Source organism: Penaeus chinensis, chromosome 37, assembly GCF_019202785.1.
Source record: "Penaeus chinensis breed Huanghai No. 1 chromosome 37, ASM1920278v2, whole genome shotgun sequence".
NCBI lineage: Eukaryota > Metazoa > Arthropoda > Malacostraca > Decapoda > Penaeidae > Penaeus > Penaeus chinensis.
This window is the reverse complement of record NC_061855.1, coordinates 8,899,607-8,908,416: the sequence shown is the minus strand read 5'-3', so window position 1 is coordinate 8,908,416 and position 8,810 is coordinate 8,899,607.

The following is an 8,810-nucleotide window of genomic DNA, read 5'->3' as shown; positions in this document are numbered from 1 at the left end:
GCTGCCTGTTGTTGTTCATAGAGATTCTTGATTAGCATAATGATGTATGTTGGGAAGCCCATTTTCTTCATCTCATGCCATAGGATTTCATGTACAACCGTATCAAAAGCCTTCCTATAGTCTATGAAACACAAATATAAATTCTGTCTCTGTTCCCTATTTTTCTCGATTATCATTTTCAAATTTAAGATTTGATCTCTTGTACCTTTTCCAGGATGAAATCAATGCTGTTCTTCTGCAATATCTATTTCAAGACGATTTTTCATTCGGCCAACTATTATCTTGAGAAGTATTTTACTACAGTGGCTAATAAGAGCTATTGTTCTGTAATTGCAGCATTCGAGTGTCACCTTTCTTTGGAATTGTTATGAAAACAGACTTTGCCTAATCCTCTGGCCATAACTTCTCGTTCCATATTGCGACACACAGTTTATACAAATATTTTTTACACTGTCTTCTCCGTTCTTTATAATTTCTGCTGCAATATCGTCATATCCCGGGCTTTCCCCATTTTTTATCTCATTCATAGCTTTTTCAACCTCTGAAAAAGTTGGTAGTGGTTTTTGTTCAACTTCAAAAAGGCTTGTTATATGGCTTGTTTCTATAGTTTCATTCTTACTGTACAGTTTTTCGCAATATCTTTTCCATCTATCCATAACCTTGCTGCCTTCCCTAAGTATTTCTATGTTTTCATCTTTAACTTCATCTATCTTTGGTCTAAACTTTCTTGTCAATTTTCTTACTCCTTGATAGAGATCTTTAATTGATTTTGTTACTGCATTCGATTCAATTCTCTGGCAAATGTCATTTATATGGTTTTCTTTGTCTTTCCTTAGCAACCTTTGTACTAATGAATGCTGCTGCTTGTAAGCATCAGTTCCGTCTATATTTTTATTAGCACTATATTTTATTTATCTTCTTTTTTCAATTTCGATTAAGGTGTCAGCTGATATCCAACTTTTCCGAGAATGTTTTCTTTTCATAATTGCTGCTTTTGCTGTTTGAAATATTATGTGTTTACCCTCTTCCCATTATACACTTGGTAGCTTATCTTCCTCGCATGCTAACAGTGCCATAAATCTGTTATCAAGTTGTACTCTATATTCATTGTCGATAGATGAGAAGTCTAGTCTCAGTGGAGTAGATTTCTTATGCAGCCTGGTGGTGATCACTATTACAGTCGGCTCCTGGTAGGGGTTTTGTGTTTGTAACACTACTCTTCCACTTTTGGCTAATCATGATGTAATCAATCTGTTTTTTTTATTTTTCAATCTGGCGACGTCCCTGTATATAAACGTCTTGGATGGTGAGAGAAGAGGGTATTCAAAATTGTAAAGTTGTTTGCTTTGCAAAAATCTATTAAAAGTTCACCCCTTTCATTACATTCACCCAGGCATTATCTTCCATAGTTCTCAGTCGTTATGTTAGATTTCCCTACTTTAGCATTAGCATCTCCCATTACTATTTTGATGTCACGACTTGGAATATTGCGAATTACTTCCTTGAGGACATTGTAAAAATCTTCGATCTCTTCTTCGCTTGTTGTATTTGTTGGTGCATAAAACTGCATTATACTGACATTTAGAGGTTTTGCCTGTAACCTTATTTTCAAAATTCTGTCAGAGACTGGTGTATACCCTAGTAATGATTAGTAAGAAATTTTATTAAGCAGTTCTGCTACTCCGTGGCTGTAACCCTCTTCTTTCCCTGCAAATAGAACAGTGTGACCACTACACGTTTTGAAACTTCCACTACCGCTCCAATTTGTTTCTGACATTCCAAGGCTCTCTATGTTATTCCGGTCCATTTCACTGCATATTGTCTGTAGCTTGCTAAGTTCTTTTAACTTCCTGACATTCCATGTTTCAATTTTCAGATTTGATTTTAAATTAAGTTGCTTTATTGCTTTATCACCAGTAGTATACTTGCCATTGTCATCCTGGTGATTAACTGAACAACGCGTCCCTTGTTTACCCGCGCGACGGACGAGGCGGTATGTAGATGACATGTAGGTGAGTTCATTTTAGATGCAGTCTGGAGCATTTAAGTAAGCAAAGTAGAGGCCCCAAGGTTCTTTCTTTGCTCGCAGTTCCTGCACTAGGAATGTTATCCCTGCCGTGATAATCAGCAGAACTGATAGACTCCAGGCATACTCTACAATAGCCAGGAATCAGTTGCACTGAAGATGCAGGGTACTATCCTTGCTCAAGGGAACCTCTGGGTGCAGTTTAAGGTCATTCCCAGGACCTTTATAACTAGTAGTCGAGGAATATAAATAAATGTTGAATTCATTCATGAACAATTTCAATTACATCAAAGGAAATGGTGACGGTGGCTATGAATAAAACTGAGAAAGAAATATTCCATACATTTACACTGCCCTTTGTATATACATACGATTCATTTCATTATGCACACATATTCCACATACAGTACATTCGGTTTGCATACACACCACACATTCATTACACATAACGGACATTCATTATGTATACCACATATTGCTTTCACATACAGTACTTTCAGTTTGCATATGTGGCGCATTCGTAATACATAAATATAATTAATTATGCATAAATATCACACATTCATTATACATAAATATCACACATTCATTATACATAAATATCACGGATATTTCTCTTCACACACAGTAAATTCAATTTGCCTACATCACTCATTGTATATATCAAATATTAATTATATATAACTCCATTTTATTAAACATATTACATTTACATACAAGTATATGTGACAAACACCTGGCCAATCCGCCAAACAGTATACCAGACAGAGTACATTAAAAGCGCAGTTGACTACGTGACAACGTTTATCAAGGCCTCGTCTTCTCGTCTCGTCTTCCTGGCAGTCAATGGGTTTATACTTCAAAGATGTGACAATTGTCACGGCGATGCGTGACATCCAGTTAACGAGGTAGCTTGAGCGTCCGAAAGGGACGTGTTATCAAAATGTAAACAAAAGCTCTCAGTGGTCAAATTTTAAGTATCTATTTTTGATATTCGATAGTTTCAAATGCCTGGTAGTCTGCATCGATGTACATTCTCAATCAAAAGTCAGGTGAGAATGTACTGTGGCTAATATAATTAATTTTGAGATGAGCTCTGTGTACGTGACTGCTCATGATATCTCTGTCTGTCGGTTCGTGCGATGCGATTAAGATTTGCGAAGTTCTAGCTTCGCCCAGGCCTTCTATATATGGCCCGGCCTGTGTCAGCTTTTTACGGCTGTCAGATTTGGTTCTCTGACACTCGGTGCCTACCGTGGCGGTGGGATTGCCAGTAGGCGTTCCTGCCACCATGGTGTAAGCATATCGCATAATCTCTTTACCAGCACGGCGGCTGTTGTAGGCGGTCCCTGTCTCAGGAATTGTGTATGCTCACAATTCTCTAAGTAATGTACTAGTGCGGCGTTCGGCTGAAGCTGCAGGAGGAAGGTACGGGCGGCCGCAGTACACTTCTTAAGTAATTTTCGGCTTGGTTTAATCTTCATGGGATGTGGGGGCATACCCCTGCCAGTGACGGCTAGTCTGTCAGGAAGCTCGTTCCCTCTGATGCCAATGAGTCTGTATGTATGACGGTTCGTATGTTTCTCTCTGTTATTCACACACGCCGTGCTGACACCGATAACCTCCAACCATCTCCTTGACCCACACAAACACAACCGAGTCACCCTCCAGCTCTTACGCTCCCTCCTCGTTTGGGCCTACCCCCCCCCCCCCCCCCCCGACTTTGTACGACGACAAATCATCTTGGAACTAAACCATGTTTCCCTGCATCACCAATGTGGGAGATCACAACAAACCCCTCACAAACTGGAGCCGATGCTAGAATCCCAACTAGAAGGACCTCACACTCACTCTTTCTTTCTTTCTCTCTCCCTCCCCCCACCCTCTCTCTCTCACTCTCCCTTCCTCCCTCACTTCCTCCCCCCCCCCTATTTCTTTAACTCTCTATCTCGATTTTCACTGTCACACACACTCTCTCTCTTCCACCCTATCTGACTCTCCTCCTCACTCTTTCTCTGTTACTCTTTCTCTCTCTCATTCCCTCTCTACTCCCCCTCTCTCTATCTCTCACTTTCTCTCCCGCTGTATTTCTCTCTGCCACTCTATCTCTATCTTTATCTTTCTCTTACTCTGTCTCTGTCTGTCTGTCTGTCTGTCTGTCTGTCTGTATGTCTGTCTGTCTGTCTGTCTGTCAGTCAGTCAGTCTGTTTCTCTCTCTCTCCCTCTCTCTCGCTTGTTCACTCTCCCTCCCTCGTTCCTCCCTCTCTCTATATTGACTCCCGGCACTCAGCAACATACGTTAAGAGCCATAGAACTGTATTATGTATTATGTATTATAAATGCTGTATTATGTTCAGCATTCTTATTTAAAACCTCTGTCATATTTCCGTTGCCACCACGGGATTTGATTGTTATCCCGTCTAGTAGTGTAGAGCATATGGAATAAGTAAGAAGCAATGTAGATACATCTGCAACGGCATCATATTTACCGGGAAATGACGAAAATAAAGTCTGCATATCATCGATCAGAGTCCACTACACCCTCACACAACCAGAGTTCCTAACGTCGCGTTCTCTATAATGATCGCGTTTTCTGTTGACAAACCTGGGAATCATTTCCGATTAGCTATTTTTCATTATTTATTTTCTTATTCCTTATTATCTTTCCTCTCGTTTTGGATGCTAGAACATTTGTTTTGTTGCTTTCTCCAATTCTATGTGCGTTTTTATTTCGTTTTTCCTTACCATCAATATTATCCATTCTTAACTATTTAACATTATTGCTTGTTAATTACTTCCCATATCGGAACATGTCTGAATCACTGTTTCAGTTTCCTTTAAGCTTTAGCCAGGGTAGGACCTTCAAACTTCTGTGGTCAGTAACATGGGGTAAATTTGAATTTATATTTATATATATTTTGTCTGCATTGTGTCGATTTTATCATCATAGACCATTAAAGTGTTATTCATATATATATATATATTTTTTTTTATTGTAGGTACGGTCAATTTTTGTAACGTTACAGCGACCAGGTCGATCGCTTGCTCGATGTGTCGGTCACACAAAGCGTTAGTTACTTTGTTCGAAACTTGGCTACATTTTTTTCTATAACAAATATGTCGTCACTTGGCACGTTCCTAAACACTTTATTATGGTTGCTGAAAATGGACTTTTTACGACTATCGTTTTGCGCCCGATTTTTATTGTTTTCGGGACACAAAGTATGGCTCGAGTTTTCGAAAAGTTGACGTTTCATAAATCACTTTCTTTGATTTCTGCAGGCTCTTATTGACATCCCGTGACATTCATTATCCCCCTCCCCCTTCAACCCCCGGTTCCCCACGTATCCCTCAAGATGGGTTGAGGAAAATATGTATAAAATCTACTTTTGGGGTAGTCTCTGGAGGGAGCGTCGCTCTCGGTAACAATTACCAAATACTCAAACACATGGACTAAAAGAAACGAAATACGTACTTAAAAACGAAAACGTAGACAAATAGTATTTAACAGAAATGCAAAACACGAATAAAAAAAATAATAAAACGTTTACGAAATGTTAAAATGACAAAACACGAACATAAAACACCGGGGAACACTAAACACGAAAACACTTCAATGCCTGAGCACACAAAACAGGTAAAACATTGAAACACGTACAACATTCAGTACTTAAGATACTAACGCAGACTTACTCATCGGCGGCGCTTTGCTACGATGATTTGGACCACCACAACGCGGAGTTATGAGAACAAAACTTGAAAACCACTTGGCCAATAGCCCAGAGTGAGCGTGAGAACACTTGGCCAAGGCGGAGGGGAATAGTTCGAGGCGTTTTGAAGACGGCTGAGACGGTCGTTCGCTTGTGTATTGGGAAGTGCCCGTCTGTGCGGAGGAAACTACGCACTATCGGTGCAAGGTGGTGCCATGAACGTGGCGTGGCTCAGTGGTGAAGTGCACACGCTCGCGCTCTCTCTCTCTCTCTCTCTCTCTCTCTCTCTCTCTCTCTCTCTCTCTCTCTCTCTCTCTCTCTCTCTCTCTCTCTCTCTCTCTCTCTCTCTCTCTCTCGCCCTCTTCTTCTTTCCTCCCTCCCCCATCTCTCTCTCCCTCTATATTATATATATATATATATATATATATATATATATATATGTATATACATATATATCATGTATATTATATATATCTAATCGCTCCCTTTAGCTCTCTCTCTCTCTCTCTCGATATCTTATTCTAACACTTTCGTCTTCTCTTTACCACTTTTGCTTTCTCTCTCTCTCTCCCCTCTCTCTCTTTTTACCTTCTAAACGTTTGCAAAATACATACGAGATTTTTTACGGTCGTATTAATCTACCTCTTATACGTGTATCTCTCTCTCTCTCTCTCTCTCTCTCTCTCTCTATATATATATATATATATATATGTATGTATGTATGTATATGCATATATGAATATATATACACATATATATGAATATATGTATATATTAATATATATATGCACATGTGTATATATGTATATGCATATATGAATATATATACACATATATATGAATATATGTATATATCAATATATATATGCACATGTGTATATATGTATATAGATATATAGATATATACACACATACACATACATATATACATACATACATATATATAAACACATACCTATATGGTTACGAGATATCTCGATCCCCATGGCTCGAGTGCTGATCCCGGCAGCGAGAACAGCCATCTTCTCTGGAACATTGCTAGGTCCCTGAGATTGAGGATTTCTGGCTTCTGGTTTCAGCGCTCCAACTCGCACCGCTGGAGATGGCATAGCGATACGTGCAATGTGGCCAAGGAGATCGACCATATTCTTATCAGCACTCGCTGGAGGATCCTCCAGCACTGCAGGGTTTACCAGTGCCAAGTTTTGTGGCACTGACCATAGACTGGTTGTGGCTACCCTACGGGTCAACTTAAAAAAATCCTAGTCCCTCCCGTGACCACTCAAGGGTGTTTCGCAGTGCAGGAGTTATCTGCTGAACGTCAAAGAGCAAGGCAGAATTTCATCTCAGTTGGAGGCCAATGTGTCACATGGCTCGGCTGAATGGCAATCAGGATTTACCCCGTTCCTTGGTGCGCAATGCTTGGGCACTGTTGAGAAGGGACAAGGAATTGTTCATCAGGAACCTTGCTGAAGAGGTTGAAGGCCATTTCTTGGTAAATGACCACCCTGCCTACCAAGCCCCGAGAAAACTGAACTCTAAGTACTCCTCATGGATGACTGCTCAGTGAATGGACAAATCATCTCGGATCATGTTGGGGTTCGTGAATGTTGGGCTGAGTATCTTGAGCACCTGCACAGGTAGATCTCCCTGCAGCTAACGAGGAACCTACTACCCTAACTGAGGTTAGGGAGGTGATCTCTAAGCTGAAGGGTGGGAGAACTGCAGACATATGTAATATCCCTGTTGAACTGTTAAATGAGTGGGGGTGAACCTATGGCACAGGGCTTGTATACAGTTTTGACTGCCATCTGGCAGTCAGGTTCCATTCTCCCTGAACTGTTGAGGGGCGTGGTCACCCCTCTCTGGAATTGGTAAAGGGATCGATAGAAATGTAGCATTTACCGTGGCATCACATTGCTCAGCTTACCAGGGAAGGTTTTCGTCCAAATCCTTCTGAAACAGACCCGTGACTACCTACTAAGACTAGAGATTGGAGCAGTCTGGATTCACTCCTGGCAAGTCCACAACAGACTGTATCCTAGTGCTTTGAGTAATTATGAAGCGCCATCGTGAATTTGCATGGACTAGATGATGTGCAGAGCTACTATCCAAATGGAACAGAACTGGGCAATATCAACTGACCTTGACTTTGCCGACGATGTTGCTTCCTATCTAAATATCTGGAATCACTGATGGCAGCTCTTGGTGGCTGAGTATTAACCCTTCTCCAAGAGAGTAATTGTTTAGGTAATCATTGTTGGTGGTTCTCAACCATCATCATATCTACGATAGACTCACCCACTACCTTATCTAGGTTTGACTTACCCAATATATGCAAATCTTTCCTCATGCGCGTGCGCGGGCGATGTTTGTGTGCATATATGCACCTACGCACACACACTCATATGCGGGCGATTTGTGTGCACTCGCGCGAAATAGTGGGTGAGTATCGTGATATGATGGTGGGTTGAGAACCACTAACAATGATTACCTAAACAACTACTCCCCTGGAGAGGAACTCTGGTAAGCCACCCCAGTATAAAGACCTAGTCAACTATATGATGTCAACATGGCACTAATAGTTCGTCAAACACCGAATCAGTGATGGCACAAATATGCGTGTGTGTGTCTACACATGTATATATAAACGTTTATATATATATATATATATATATACACATGTATGTGTATATATACACATACACTGATATACACATATATATGTGTGTATGTGTACATAGATACACATATATGTCTTTATGTATCTATCTAAAGGCCTTTTTTGTAACATTTCCGAATCCCCTATAACTTTGATATACCCTGATACATGTTTGCCCTCTCCGCGTACATTACTGGAACCTGTTAAGATATATTTTCATTTTGTATCAAAGTGTATGCCATCAACTTGATACGATTTGATACACTCTGGCCAGCCAGTCAGAGCCCAACATTTTTCGGATATATTTCACTTAGTCTGAGATAGGGATTTATATTTTGATTAACTAGAAATTACATCGTAAGTTTCATGATATAACTTTTTTATTGTTAAGGTGCATAAAATGCTTTTGTGC